A 16,280-nucleotide genomic window follows, 5' to 3' on the forward strand; every position below is an offset into this window, starting at 1 on the left:
AAGAAGAAGAAGAAGAAGAAGAAGAAGAAGAAGAAGAAGAAGAGGAAGAAGAAGAGGAAGAAGAAGAGGAAGAAGAAGAAGAAGAAGAAGAGCCAAGGTAGGTAAATAGGTAGTGTTTTTTCTTCTCTTTCTTTTTTCCTCTCCTCTTTTTATCTTCTTCTTCTTGTAACTAAGGTAGGTAAAAATGCCATTTTACTGCCTAAAAATGCTAAGTGTAGGTCATTTTAGAGCCAAGCTAGGTAAATAGGTCATTTTGGAGCTTACTAAGGTTATTATGTCATTTTCGAGGAAAGTAAGGTAAGTCTATATCATCTTGGAGGTAACAAAGATTACCATGACATTTTTTAGGAAAGTAAGCTAAGTATAGCTCATTTTTTTTGTCAAGCTTAGGTAGTTATGACATTTAGGAGGAAAGTAAGCTAAGTATGCATTTGTTAAGCAAAACACTAGAGAAAACTTACCCTCATCACAACAAATGCGATGAAGATCGCAACTAAGGTAACAATTGATCCAATGGCATAATGATACCAAGCCTCATTATCAATGGCATATTTTCTAATCTTCTTAATCTTCAAGCGCATTGCATCCATCTTCAAGCGCATTGCATTCATCTTCATCTTGTGATCATCGACCACATCGGCAACATAGAACTCCAATTTCATCTTATCTTCCTCAATTCTTTTAATTTTTTCTTTCAAATACTCATTTTCTTTTTCAACTAAATTTAACTTCTCGACAAGAGGGTCGGTTGCAAATTCCGGTTCACATACCACCTAGATTAAAATATCTCTATGTCATAATTGTCATAAATGCGAAATGCAACAAATAGTTGTAAAAGAGTATTTACCACATTTGAATCATAAAGCGGGCGAGGGCTGATGGGGATGGATATCAAGACCATGGCACTATGTATAACAAAGTAACATACAAAGTAAGAAAATTATACAAGTAACTATATAAATCATACAATCATACAAGTAACTATATAAATCAAGTACAACATAAAAAAATTAATACCTAGTAATAATCTAGATTGTCGGGTTCAATAAATGCTTCAGGATCAATAAATGCATCATCATCATCATCACTATTAGTAATGACGTGCTCATCATCATCATTAATAAATGCATCATCATGTGGAAGGCCACCTCTACGTAATCGGTCAAGCATTGACAGGTCATCCACAGCAGTAACCTCTTCAAGTTCAGGCTCTTCTTGTTCCGGCTGAGGGGTGAAGGCGGGTTCACTGTCACTGTCTACTTCAATGTTCTGGGGTGAAGTAGAGCGGTTCTTGAAACATTTTTTGGAAAGACGTGTTTCTTGGGAGAATTATCCTTCATATGTGTCTGGGTTAATGTGAGGTTCATAATCCTCTTCATTGGGGGGAGGTGGTCTAACACGTGGCAGCACTTCATAAATGACATCCCAACCATTGAGATTAGGATCACTTTCACAGGCCCACGGTAGATAGAAAACTTGGGTTGCCTGTTGAGCCATAATATAGACATCAAGAACATCCAAATGGGTGCTTTGTTTGATTTTCACTAGCCCTATATGTTCATGAGTCCTTCTAGTCTCCTTCGGCTGGAACCAATAACATTTGAAGACTGCGACGTTTGGTGGGTTTGCACCATAGAATTGAAGTTCGTAAATTGCTTCAACTCTTCCATAATACTCGGTAGCTCCTTCGCCGATAGCAGAGACGCAACAATTTGAAGACTATCGGTCGGCCATAGATAGCTCTTTGCCATAGGTATTGGGTTGCCCTCAGACCAAACACACTGAACCCATCCGTGCTGATGGCGACTCGAGGATGCCTTGGATCGCCCGCTTTGTCGTCATGTAATGCATCGAAGTGCTTCCATGCTTCACCGTCCGATGTGCGCACCATCATCAGCTTCCCATCTGCATCTAGTTGGGTTCTTTTGCCCATTCTATGCCATGTCATCTGTCTTGCCATCTCTTCGACTATAAAAATACGTTGAAGTCTTGGTAGGATTGGCATATACCGAAGAACATTAATGGGGATTTTGGTCTGTATCTTCTCACCCATACCGTTGTCTACCACAACATGCCTGGATGACTTGCAAATGGGACAATAGTTCAAGTCCACATATTGAAGCCTAAATAAGGCACATCCATTCTCACAGGCATGTATCTTCTCATAGGGCATCTTAAGAGCATGGAGTATTTTGTCTGACTGGTACAGGTTTGCAGGTAGTACATGGCCTTTGGGTAGAAAACGTCCAAATACTGTCATCATCTCGTCATAGCATTCTCTGCCCAAGTTGAATTGAGCCTTCAAAGCCATTATTTGTGAGATGGAATCCAGCTGAGAAAGCTCAATGTGCTCGTGGAGAGGATGTTTTGAAGACTCCAACATTTCATTGAAGGCCTTTGCAGATTCCTCCATCTCATTGTCCGAATCTCGAGCATCATCAAAGTCTTGCACCATGTCTTGCATCCCGGTTCCCTTGGGACTCTTCTGGCCCTCTCCCCAAGTCTTATGGGTGTCTTATGGTCCAACAAAAATCATCGCGAATGTTTTATTCCGTTTGGACTATGTTTGATATTCCTTTTCTGTAAAACTCAAAACAAGGAAAAATAGAAACTGGCACTAGGCTCTCGGTTTATAGGTTAGTCCCAAAAATAATATAAAATAGCATATAAAACATCCAAAATAGATAATATAATAGCATGGAACATCAAAAATTATAGATACGTTGGAGACATATCAAGCATCCCCAAGCTTAATTCCTACTCGTCCTTGAGTAGGTAAATGATAAAAACAGAATTTTTGATGTGGAATGCTACCTAACATATTTATCCATGTAATCTTCCTTATTGTGGCATGAATATTCAGATCCATAAGATTAAAAACAAAAGTTTAATATTGAAATAAAAACAATAATACTTCAAGCATACTAATAAAGCAATCATGTCTTCTCAAAATAACTTGGCCAAAGAAAGTTATCCCTACAAAATCTTATAGTCCGGCTATGCTCCATCTTCATCACACAAAGTATTAAACCATGCACAACCCCGATGACAAGCCAAGCAATTGTTTCATACTTTTGATGTTCAGTTTTTCAGCTTTCAGGCAATACATGAGCATGAGCCGTGGATATAGCACTGTAGGTGGAATAGAATATGGTGGTTGTGGAGAAGACAAAAAGAAGGAGCAAGTCTCACATCAAATAGGTGTATTAACGGGCTATGGAGATGCCCATCAATAGATATCAATGTGAGTGAGTAGGTATTGCCATGCAACGGATGCACTAGAGCTATAAGTGTATGAAAGTTCAGAAAGAAACTAAGTGGGTGTGCATCCAACTCGCTTTCTCACGAAGACCTAGGACAATTTGATGAAGCCCATCATTGGAATATAGAAGCCATCTATAATGAAAAATTCCCACTAGTATATGAAAGTGATAAAATAGGAGACTCTCTATCATGAAGATCATGGTGCTACTTTGAAGCACAAGTGTGGTAAAAGGATAGTAACATTGTCCCTTCTCTCTTTTCTCTCATTTCTTTTATTTTCTCTTTTTTATTTTTATTTTTTTGTTTCGGCTCTTTGGCCTCTTTTATTATTATTTTTAAAGTCCAGAGACTCATCCCAACTTGTGAGGGAATCATAGCTTCCATCATCCTTTCCTCACATGCGACAATGCTCTAATAATGATGATCATCACACTTTTATTTACTTACAACTCAAGAATTACAACTCGATGCTAGAACAAAATATGACTCTATATGAATGCCTCCGGCGGTGTACTAAGATGTGCGATGATCAAGAGTTACATGTATAAAAAATATAAACGGTGGCCTTGCCACAAATGCCAACTACATGATCATGCAAAGCAATATGATAATGATGAAGTGTGTCATAATAAACAGAACGGTGGAAGTTGCATGGCAATATATCTCGGAATGGCTATGGAAATGCCATGACGGGTAGGTATGGTGGCTGTTTTGAGGAAGGTATATGGTGGGTGTAATGCACCGTCGAGAGTTGCGCGGTATTAGAGAGGCTAGCAATGGTGGAAGGATGAGAGTGCGTATAATCCATGGACTCAACATTAGTCATAAAGAACCCACATACTTATTGCAAAACTTTATTAGCTATCGAAACAAAGTACTACACGCATGCTCCTAGGGGGGTAGATTGGTAGGAAAAGACCATCGCTCATCCCCAACTGCCACGCATAAGGAAGACAATATCATGCTCCGACTTCATCACATAACGGTTCACCATACGTGCATGCTACGGGAATCACAAACTTTAACACAAGTATTTCTACCAATCCACAATTACTCACTAGCATGACTCTAATATTACCATCTTTATATCTCAAAACAAATGCAAGGAATCAAACTTCTCATAGTATTCAATGCTCTTTATATGAAAGTTCTTATTATATCCCTCTTGGATGCCCATCATATTAGGAATAAATTAATAACCTAAGAAAATTACCATGCTGTTTAGAGGCTCACAAAATAATATAAGTGAAGCATAAGAGTTCAACAATTTCTATAAAATAAAGCCACGCCATGCTCTAAAAAGATATAAGTGAAGCACTAGAGAAAACCGCCTAGCTCAAAAGATATAAGTGAAGCACATAGAGTATTCTAATAAATCACGATTCATGTGTGTCCCTCTCAAAAGATGTGTACAGCAAGGATGATTGTGGCAAACTAAAAAGCAAAGACTCATATCATAGAAGACGCTCCAAGCAAAACACATATCATGTAGTGAATAAAAATATAGCCTCAAGTAAATTTACCGATGGTTTGAAGACGAAAGAGGGGATGCCATCAGGGGCATCCCCAAGCTTAGATGCTTGGTTGTCCTTGAATATTACCTTGGGGTGCCTTGGGCATCCCCAAGCTTAGGCTCTTGCCACTACTTATTCCATAGTCTATCAAATCTCTGCCCAAAACTTGAAAACTTCACAAGGCACAACTCAACAGAAAACTCATGAGATCTGTTAGTATAAAAAAATAAATCACCCCTTTTTGGTACTGTTGTGAACTCATTATTTATTTATATTGGTGTTATATCTACTATATTCCAACTTTTCCATGGTTCATACCCGCCGATACTACCCATAGATTCATCAAAATAAGCAAACAACACATAGAAAAGAGAATATGTCAAAAATAGAACAGTCTGTAGTAATCTATAAACTTCGTATAGTTATGTAACTCTAAAAATTCTGAAAATTAGGAAAACCTGGGTAATTTGTATATCAATCTTGTGTAAGCAATTTAGATCAAAATCACATTTCTGTGGTTTTTCAAAATGGTTTTACTGGGCGCAAAAGTTTCTGTATTTCATCAAGATCAAATCAACTATCACCGTAAGCCATCCCAAAGGTCTTACTTGGCTCAAACACTAATTAAAACACACAAAAAAAATACTCCAGAAGTAATAATGTGTATTTATTGAAAAACAGAACCAAAAACATAAAAATAAAATTTGGTTGCCTCCCAACAAGCGCTATTATTTAACGCCCCTAGATAGGCATAAAACATAGATCTAGGTATTGTCATCTTTGGTATGCAATTCCTCAATTGCCCCTTTGTGCCTCCTAGGAAGTTCTTTGATCTTATTGATAATCACAGTCCTTGGTAGGAAATCAAGAAATTCATTCGTAACAATGGGTTCCTTCATGATATTGACAAAGCTAGGGTGAACACTTCTCATCTTAAGATCTTCATTTCCTTTACTAGATGATTCACCCTCATTTTTAGGAACATAAATAAACTTAGTAGCTTTAGTAGGAGGAAAACTTGGAGTAGTTCTAACGGAGGCAAAAGCGGAACCCAAGTTGGTAATAATATCTTCTAGCTTATCAATTATAGTGGAACCTTGATCTATCTTCTCATTAACTATGGGTTCTTTTTCTTTTAGATTATTTAAAGTGATTCCTACCTTTGATCCATATTGAGTAATATGATTATGAATCTTCTTATCCAAGTTTTCAATAAGCTCTACCGTAGCAATTTTATTCTCAGTAATATCAAGTCTTTGCATCACATGTTCCAATTTTAAAACCGTTTCATTAACCATGACTGGTGGTGAGCCTACCAAATCATTCGTAGCGTTATAAGCATCCAAGGTATGGCTCCCCAAGAAATTACCTCCAGTAATGATATCTAGAATATATCTATACCAAGTAGTAATACCCACATACAAATTATGGAGAAGAACGGTAGTAGATTGCTTACGAGTAGATCTATTTTGAGCATTGCAAATTCTAGACCAAGCATCTTTTAAATTTTTTCCCTCCCTTTGTTTAAAATTGAGAACCTCACTTTCACGGGTACTAACAATGGTAGAAGGACTAGCCATGAAGGCAAAACAAGCGATCTAGAACACGAGCAACCAAAAAGCAAACGAAAAGACAATCGGAAGAAGGGCGAATAAAAAGGCAATTTTTTGTGTTTTTCTAAAAACATTTTAGAAGTGGGGGAGAGGAAAACGAGAGGCAAATGGCAAATAATGTAATGCAAGAGATGGGAGTTTATGGTGGGTACTTGGTAGGATTGATGTAGAACCTCCCCGACAACGGTGCCAGAAATTCTTCCTGCTACTTCTTGAGCTTGCATTGGTTTTTCCCTTGAAGAGGAAAGGGTGATGCAGCAAAGTAGAGATAAGTATTTCCCTTAGTTTGAGAACCAAGGTATCAATCTAGTAGAAAGTACACGCAAATCTCCAATCTATGCACCTGCACAAACAATCAAACACTTGCACCCAATGCGATAAAGGGGTTGTCAATCCCTTCACGATCACTTGTAAGGATGAGATATGATAGAGATAGATATAAAATATTACTAAAACGTAAAACAAAATAAAAGTAAACAAGTTGCAGCAAGGTATTTTTGGGTTTTCGTTTTATAGATCTAAAAATATATGATGGAAAATAGACCCGGGGGCCATAGGTTTCACTAGAGGCTTCTCTCTAGAAGAAAGCATATGGTGGGTGAACAAATTACTGTTGAGCAATTGATAGAAAAGCGCAAAGTTATGACGATATCCAAGGAAATGATTATGAATATAGGCATCACTTCCATGTCAAGTAGACCGACTCCTGCCTGCATCTACTACTATTACTCCACACATCGACCGCTATCCAGCATGCATCTAGAGTATTAAGTTCATAAGAACGGAGTAACGCCTTAAGTAAGATGACATGATGTAGAGGGATAAACTCAAGCAATATGATGAAAACCCCATCTTTTTACCCTTGATGGCAACAATATAATGCGTGCCTCACTCCCCCTACTTTGTCACTGGGTGAGGACACCGCAAGATTGAACCCAAAACTAAGCACCTCTCCCATTGCAAGAAGAACCAATCTAGTTGGCCAAACGAAACCGATAATTCAAAGAGAAATACAAAGATATCAAATCATGCATATAAGAATTCAGAAGAGACTCAAATAATATTCATAGATAATCTGATCATAAATCTACAATTCATCGGATCTCGACAAACACACCGCAAAAGAATATTACATCAGATAGAACTCCAAGAACATCAAGGAGAACATTGTATTGAAGATCAAAGAGAGAGATTGAGGTCTCATGGGATCTCATGGGAACATAAGGTTACGGCGGCGGAAAAGTATTTTGGTGGAAGCTCTGGTGGTTTTGGAATATTTTAGGATTTATAGAGCTGAGATTGAGGTGGGTGCACTCCCGAGGGGCCCATAAGCCAGGGGCATGCCCAGAGGGCTTGTGTTCCCTCGGGACTCTTCTGGCCCTCTCCCCAAGTCTTCTGGTCCAAGAAAAATCAATGCAAAATTTTTATTTCGTTTGGATTCCGTTTGATATTCATTTTCTGTAGAACTCAAAAATAAGGAAAAACAGAAACTGGCACTGGGCTCTAGGTTAATAGGTTAGTCCCAAAATAATATAAAAACATATTAATGCATATAAAACATCCAAAACTTATTCTTCAAAGTATATAGAACAATTGCTTCAGAGTTAGGATTGTACGGTCAGACATCACGAGTTCATTGGAAATAAAGACCATTCTTTACGGTCCCATTGCAGTCATTTATGGTGCATAGCTCTTTGCGCTTTTGACGCCGAAACAAACTAGTTTGATACATGTTTTCTTTAGATGTGATTGGCTAATAGACAGGGGGCTTGACTATAAAGCTGGCCCCAAGCATCATTCCGACACTATTTTCTATCTCATATGCTCGGCGTCTTGGATATTGTATTATATGAATCGGTTCTGAATTATGTCTTGGGTCAATAGTTGGGTTGCCTAGCTCCTGTGTTTACCCTCTTACGTTTCGCATGTTCGGCTAGGATGGTAAAGGGAGAACCACTACGATTGTACTTCCAATTTTCCTCGTGAAGTACCTCAGTGGAGAAAGCCAAAAATTGACTGTCATAATAAGCGAGAACTAGTCGGCGATCCGATGACAAGTGTTAAACTAAAAATTGATGGAGGTTATGTCGTGTTATACGAAGGGTTTGTCTTCACGCAAACCAAGTGATAATGGTCTCTACCTCGGTCGTCTGAATATCCCAAAAAACCAGGGGCTAGTCACTAGCCCCCGAAGTCAAGCTCCTATGGTTAAGTGTAAGCACTAAAGCTGCATAGTCCGATTGCCTTGTTTCCCTTACACACTACCGTCTCCGGGCACCGAGATGCCGGCTAAGGGATATAGTGTTAAGGAAGAACACACCCCTTGTAGCATCTACAAGGGGCCTGAAGTCGACGACTGGTAACTTTCAGTATAAAACGAGCGCACAGGAGTCAAAATAACCAAACAAAGCATGATATACCATGCAAAACACCTGCATCATAAAGCACAAAAGTTTAAATGTCATCGGATACATGATAGTACGCTCATTCATAGATTACACCTTTTGGTCACTGGGCCTCTATCGCCTGAGCACCATCCATTACAATGGGAAAATACTGCTCGGGGCGCCTATGCTCCCTCCTGGGAGGCGGGGGTCCGGTGGCCATCTCGGCTGGCTTGATCTTCGGCCAGTGCACCATGGTCTTCGTGAAGGCCATCCGAACTCCGTCGATGCATATGAAGCACTTCAAGACGTCAATCCGGAGCAGGGTGTCACATAGCTTCTGCATTAAGCCGAAGTAGCTCCTCGGCAGTGGCTCTAAAGGCCATAACCTAACGCGGAGGTCCTTCATGGCCGGCTCCGCCATCCGATGCAACTCCATCAACTGCTTCATCTGGTTGTTAAGGATGAGAGGGTGCTCGGGCGCCTGGAACTGCACCCAAAACAACCTATGCTCGGCATTGCCCTCCTGGGACGCAAAGTGCCTTGCCGCATTTGCCATACTCCTCAGAAGATCCACAATAGTGCCCGGGGAACGACATACTCGTGTGAGCAAAGCAAATCTGTTACCACCAAAGACAATTTGCAGTAAGTACGACTTACCATCTTCAATAAGCCTGACTTGGTGGAGTTCTTCTCGGGTGCCTCGTGCCTCCGACCTCGCCTCCTGGATCGCCGACCTCACTGAGGATAGCTTGGTGGCCTGATCCTTGCCTTTTTGCCCGAGGTCCTCACATTTTGTGATGGCATCCTTGAGCTCCTGCTGCACCTCGACCGCTCTGGCCTCATGCTTCTCACTGTCGGTCTTCACCATCGTCAGGTCGGCAGTCGCTCATTCGGCTGCCACCTTCTGTTACACGGCCTCTCGCTTCGCCTTCTTCAGTTCGGCCTTGAGGTTCTCGACCTCCACGGCGACAGTTGCAGTCATAATAAGCACCCCTCCATTAAGGATAAACCCAAATACCTCCCTTGGTGAGGAAAACCACGATATTAAACAGTCCAGTCCGGACTTACCTTGCGCTTGGTTGAACTACTTATTGATAAGGTCAAGCTCCTCATCGGAGCTCTTGAGCTTCCGACTCACCTCGGCCAGCTACATAGCGTTGGTGCATGCCACCGAAGACGAGGCATGCACAACATCTTATGGACGTCAGACTCCCAATTTACCAATTTTAGATCCTCCGTCGGGTTTTTTCAATCCTGCCAAGAGTCTCGGGGGCTATGATTTACTTTTTGCTATCATAGGTGTTTCTGAAAAATTCAACCCCGCATGAGTTTTTCAAACTCACTCAGGGCTTGGGGGTTACTATATATGAGGGTTGCATGACCTTACATAATAAATTCTCTTTGCAACAGGGTATTACATGGTTTACCTTGAAGACCATCAAGAGGCCGCCGAAAGCCTCCTTCAGTCCGCTGTCAATGGATCGAATGCTTTGTAAAACCGCGCCCATTAGGGCGCGGTGTTCTTTGACGATGGAGGAGGTAATCAAAGCCTCCTCCATCAAGGCCAGCCACCCAGTTTCGGCCCGCTCTGCTATGTGTGGCACTGGTGGAGGCCGGAATGGACAACTCGGGGACTGTCTTTGGAGAGAGCTCGGGCAGACCGAGCTCTCCCTATTTGCTCGCCAGAAGGGACCCCCATGTTGGTCTTCGGTGACCGAGGTATTGACGTCAGCCATGATGTCATCACCCCCGCCCCAGTATTCGGTCCGGGAGGGGTCTTCCGGGACAGCACCTTCCCGCCTCCTCGATGACCGGAGGAGGTGTAGTGCGCGACGCGGTCCCACTCTCCGCTAGCTCGGCCGATGGAGAGTCCCCCTCTGAGACTCGATCGATGGGGAGGTCATGCGGCGGGCTATGATATGAAAAGCATGCATATGTTTAGTAAGGAACCTTAATATGGATGCACGAGAGAGTCTTCGTATTTATACCTTTGGGCTGGGGGCTTGACCCTGGGGTTCCTTTGGGGAACCTCCTCGAAAGCCTCAAACTCCTCGGCGGAGTCCAAGTTGTCATCGGATAGGGCCACCTTGGCCTTGCATTGCCTCTTCGGGGTAGGAGGAGGCTGATCCTCCTCGACGTCATCTGACACTGCCCTCTTCCTTTTTCGGGAGGAGTCGCTCTCCTCCCCATCCTCTCCTTGCTCTGCATCATGAGCGGAGGGGGCTTGGGTTTCCCCAGACTTGGTGTCTGGGGGTCCTCTAGCGCGAAGGCCTTCTCGGGCCTCCCTCCTCTCGCCTTTCTTCTTCTCCTTCTTCTCCGGCGCCTTATACGGCGCCACGGCCAACATTTCAGTTAGCAAGGCCATCCCGGGGCCCTCTGGCAGCGAGGCTATCTATCTGCACGGCTTTCTTTGGCCAGCTCTGTGCGAGGAAGAAGGAAGGGATAAGTACTTTGTCAAAAAGGAGTGGGCGAATACAATGATATAACTTGTCGTATCTCGCGAGGGGGGTGGCGGCATCAAGACCAATATCCTCCGTCTTGGTAGGCCACTCCTTATGCAGCTTGAAAAGCACCTTCAACAGTTTATCGTGGGAGGTGTGATAGAAGATAAGCATGGTGTCAGGGTCTTCGGGCTTGTAGGACCACACGGGGACAGCCCGGTCCTGGCAGGGCAGGAGTCGCCGACGAAGCATGTGAATAACGTTTGGTAATTTGACCTTCTTCTCCATCATCTTGGATATCTGGCTTTGGAGCACCTCCACCTCTGTGGTCGACCCCTAGTCATGGCCTTTTCTGGTCCAGGAGACCAGCCTTGTGGGAGGGGTATCTGAAAGAAAGGATCTCTACCCAAGCCGTGCCTCGCGGTTCCATAATGTAAAACCACTCTTTCTGCCAGATGTTGACGGTCGGTCCCTGTGAAAGTGTCGTCCGACCATGCCACTCGGGGGAGTTTGCCGACGCCCCCCCCCCTAGTCTGCTTGTTGGCTGTCGACGATCTTGGGCTTGATGTTGAAGACGAGCCACAAGTCGAAGTGTGGCCGGACCCGCAGAAAGGCCTCACAGATGACGATGAAGGCTGAGATGTGCAAGAAGGAGTTCGGGGTGAGATCATGAAAATCCAGCCCGTAGAAGAACATCAACCCCCTAAAAAGGGGTGGAGACAGAAACCTAGTCCCCATATGAAGTGGGGGAGGAATACCACTCTCTTGCCTAGCCTTGGTGCACCTGGCCCTCTTCTGGGACACGATGGGCGGCGTTAGCCGACAAGTAGCCGGCGATCTTCAGCTCCAAGATGGTGACTTCGGTGACACTGGAGGCCTCTCACTTGCCCTTGGAGCCCGATCCGTCCATGGCTGGTCGAGGGGATGGTCAGAAGGGTCTCTGGAAAGACAGATGGATCTGGGCGTTGGACCTCAGAGGTTGGTAGGCGATGGGAAGGGGGGAAATGACAGCGTGTGGTGAAAATGGTGGTTGTTCCCTTTGTATATGTTGTCGTAATACCAAGAGCCCTTTGACTGCATCGCAGACCTCGCATCTTCCCGATATAATCATGTCATTGTGCGCGAGTGGGATAAAGCAAATCATTGATCATATCCCTTGAAAACAGGAAACGATCTCCGTATTGATGGGACGTGGTAGTGGGAAAACTATTTCGAACCGTAAATCAAGTTTTCACAACTGGTTAGTAATTGTGGTCGGCTGTGACCTTTCGCCAAAAGTTGTCAGTTGATACATTTGCAACGTATCTATAATTTTTGATTGTTCTGTGCTATTATATTATCTATTTTGGATGTTTAATGGGCTTTAATATGCTCTTTTATATTATTTTTGGAACTAACCTATTAACCGGAGGCCCAGTGCCAGTTTCTGTTTTTTGCCTATTTTAGTGTTTTGTAGAAAAGGAATATCAAACGGAGTCCAAACGGAATGAAACCTTCACGAGGATTTTTCTTGGACCGAAAGCAATCCACAAGACTTGGAGTTGAAGTCTAGGACTACGAGGAGGCCACGAGGCAGGAGGGTGCGCCCGGGGGGTAGGTGCACCCCCCACCCTCGTGGGCCCCTCGTAGCTCCACCGACGTACTTCTTTCGCCTATATATACTCTTATACCCTAGAAACATCAAGGGGAGCAATGAAACCACTTTTCCACCGCCGCAACCTTCTATACCCGTGAGATCCCATCTTGGGGCCTTTTCCGGCGATCTGCCGGAGGGGGAATCGATCAGGTGGGCTTCTACATCAACACCATTGCCTCTTCAATGAAGCGTGAGTAGTTTAGCACAGACCTTCGGGTCCATAGTTATTAGCTAGATGGCTTCTTCTCTCTCTTTGATTCTGAATACAAAGTTCTCCTCGATGTTCTTGCAGATCTATTCGATGTAATACTCTTTTGCGGTGTGTTTCCCGAGATCCGATGAATTGTGGATTTATGAACTTTATTATCTATGAATATTATTTGATTCTTCTCTGAATTCTTATATGCATGATTTGATATCTTTTCAAGTCTCTTCAAATTATCGGTTTAGTTTGGCCTGCTAGATTGATCTTTCTTGCAATGGGAGAAGTGGTTAGCTTTGGGTTCAATCTTGCAGTGTCCTTTCCCAGTGACAGTAGGGGCAGCAAGGCATGTATTGTATTGTTGCCATCGAGGATAAAAAGATGGGGTTTATATCATATTGCTTGAGTTTATCCCTCTACATCATGTCATCTTGCTTAATGCGTTACTCCGTTCTTATGAACTTAATACTCTATATGCATGCTGGATAGCGGTCGATGTGTGGAGTAATAGCAGAAGATGCAGAATCATTTTGGTCTACTTGACACGGACGTGATGCCTATGTTCATGATCATTGCCTTAGATGTCATCATAATTATGCGCTTTTCTATCAATTGCTCGGCAGTAATTTTTTCACCCACCGTAATACATGCTATCTTGAGAGAAGACACTAGTGAAACCTATGGCCCTCGGGTCTCTTTTCTATTATATTACATCTCTTTTATTTACATCGCATCTCGTTTACTATTTTGCAATCTTTACTTTCCAATCTATACAACAAAAATACCAAAAATATTGGCTTTACTATCTCTATTAGATCTCACTTTTGCGAGTGACCGTGAAGGGATTAACAACCCCTTCATCGCGTTGGTTGCAAGGTTCTTGATTGTTTGTGAAGGTACTAGGTGACTTGTGTGTCGTCTCCTACTGGATTGATCTCAAAACTGAGGGAAATACTTACGCTACTTTGCTGCATCACCCTTTCCTCTTCAAGGGAAAACCAATGCATGCTCAAGAGGTAGCAAGAAGGATGTCTAGTACCGTTGCCGGGGAGATCTACGCCAAGTCAAGACATACCAAGTACCCATAGTAAACTCTTCTCCCTCGCATTACATTATTTGTCATTCGCCTCTCATTTTCCTCTCCCCCACTTCTAAAACGATTTTCGAAAACCTTTGCCTTTTCTTCGCCCCTCTTCCATTTGTCTCTTTTCGCTTGCTTCTTGTGTGCTTGTGTGTTGGATTGATTGTTTGTCACGATGTCTCAAGATAATACTGAATTGTGTGACTTTTCCAATACCAACAACAGTGATTTTATTAGCACTCCGATTGCTCCTACTACCGATGCTGAATCTTGTGAAATTAATACTGCTTTGTTGAATCTTGTTATGAAAGATCAATTTTCTAGCCTTCCTAGTGAAAACCCATCTAAACAACTTCGTTGATATGTGTGATATGCAAAAGAAGAAAGATGTGGATAATGATATTATTAAATTGAAGCTATTTCCGTTTTCACTTAGGGATCGTGCTAAAACTTGGTTCTCTTCTTTGCCTAAAAATAGTATTGATTCATGGAATAAGTGCAAAGATGCTTTTATCTCTAAGTATTTTCCTCCTGCTAAGATCATCTCTCTTAGGAACGATATTATGAATTTTAAGCAACTTGATCATGAGCATGTTGCACAAGCTTGGGAGAGGATGAAATTAATGATACGTAATTGCCCTACACATGGTTTGAATTTGTGGATGATTATACAAAAAAATTATGCCGGACTGGATTTTGCTTCTAGAAATCTTTTAAATTCGGCCGCATGAGGCACTTTTATGGAAATCGCTTTAGGAGAATCTACTAAACTCCTAGACAATATTATGGTTAATTATTCTCAATGGCACACCGAAAGATCCACTAGTAAAAAAGTTTATGCAATTGAAGAAATTAATGTTTTGAGTGGAAAGATGGATGAACTTATGAAATTGTTTGCTAATAAAAGTGTTTCTTCTGATCCTAATGATATGCCTTTGTCCACTTTGGTTGAGAATAATAATGAATCTATGGATGAATTTTGTTGGTAGGAACAATTTTGGTAACAACGTGTATAGAGGAAATTTTAATCCTAGGTCGTTTCCTAGTAATTCCTATAATAATTATGGTAATTCCTACAACAACTCTTATGGAAGTTTTAATATGATGCCCTCTGATTTTGATAATAGTGTTAAAGAATTTATGAGTTCGCAAAAGAATTTCAATGCTTTGATTGAAGAAAAATTGCTTAAGATTGATGAGTTGGCTAGAAACATGGATAGAATTTCTCTTGATGTTGATTCTTTGAAACTTAGATCTATTCCACCTAAGCATGATATCCATGAGTTTCTCAAATCTATGAGAATTTCCATTGATGAGTGCAAAGAAAGAACCGCTAGGATGCATGCTAAAAAAGATTGCTTTATGAAAGCGTGTTCTTCTAGTTTTCATGATAATAATGATGAAGATCTAAAAGTAATCGATGTCACTCCTATTAAATCTTTGTTTTCCAATATGAATCTTGATAAAGATGGGACTGGAGATGAGTCAACTTCATTTAAAAGGCGTCCCAATGATTCGGAGTTTTTAGATCTAGATGCAAAAATTGATAAAAGTGGGTTGAAGAAGTCAAAACTTTAAGTAGCAATGAACTCACTATTTTGGATTTCAAGGGATTTAATTATGATAATTGATCTTTAATAGATTGTATTTCCTTGTTGCAATCCGTGTTAAATTCTCCTTCTGCTTATAATCAAAATAAAGCTTTTACTAAACATATCGTTGATGCTTTGATGCAATCTTATGAAGAAAAGCTTGAACTAGAAGTTTCTATCCCTAGAAAAATTTATGATGAGTAGGAACCTACTATTAAAATTAATATTAAAGATTATGAATGCTATGCTTTGTGTGATTTGGTTGCTAGTGTTCCACGATTCCAAAAACTTTATGTGATGTGCTAGGTTTCCGTGAATTTGATGACTGTATTTGCATCTTGCGGATTCCACCATTAAGAAACCTATGGGAAGAATTAATGATGTTCTTATTGTTGCAAATACGAATTATGTGCCTGTAGATTTCATTGTTCTTGATATAGACTACAATCCCACATGTCCTATTATTCTTGGCAGGCCTTTCCTTAGAACGATTGGTGCAATTATTGACATGAAAGAAGGAAACATTAGATTCCAATTTCCGTTAAGGAAA

Source organism: Triticum aestivum, chromosome 7B, assembly GCF_018294505.1.
Source record: "Triticum aestivum cultivar Chinese Spring chromosome 7B, IWGSC CS RefSeq v2.1, whole genome shotgun sequence".
Lineage (NCBI taxonomy): Eukaryota > Viridiplantae > Streptophyta > Magnoliopsida > Poales > Poaceae > Triticum > Triticum aestivum.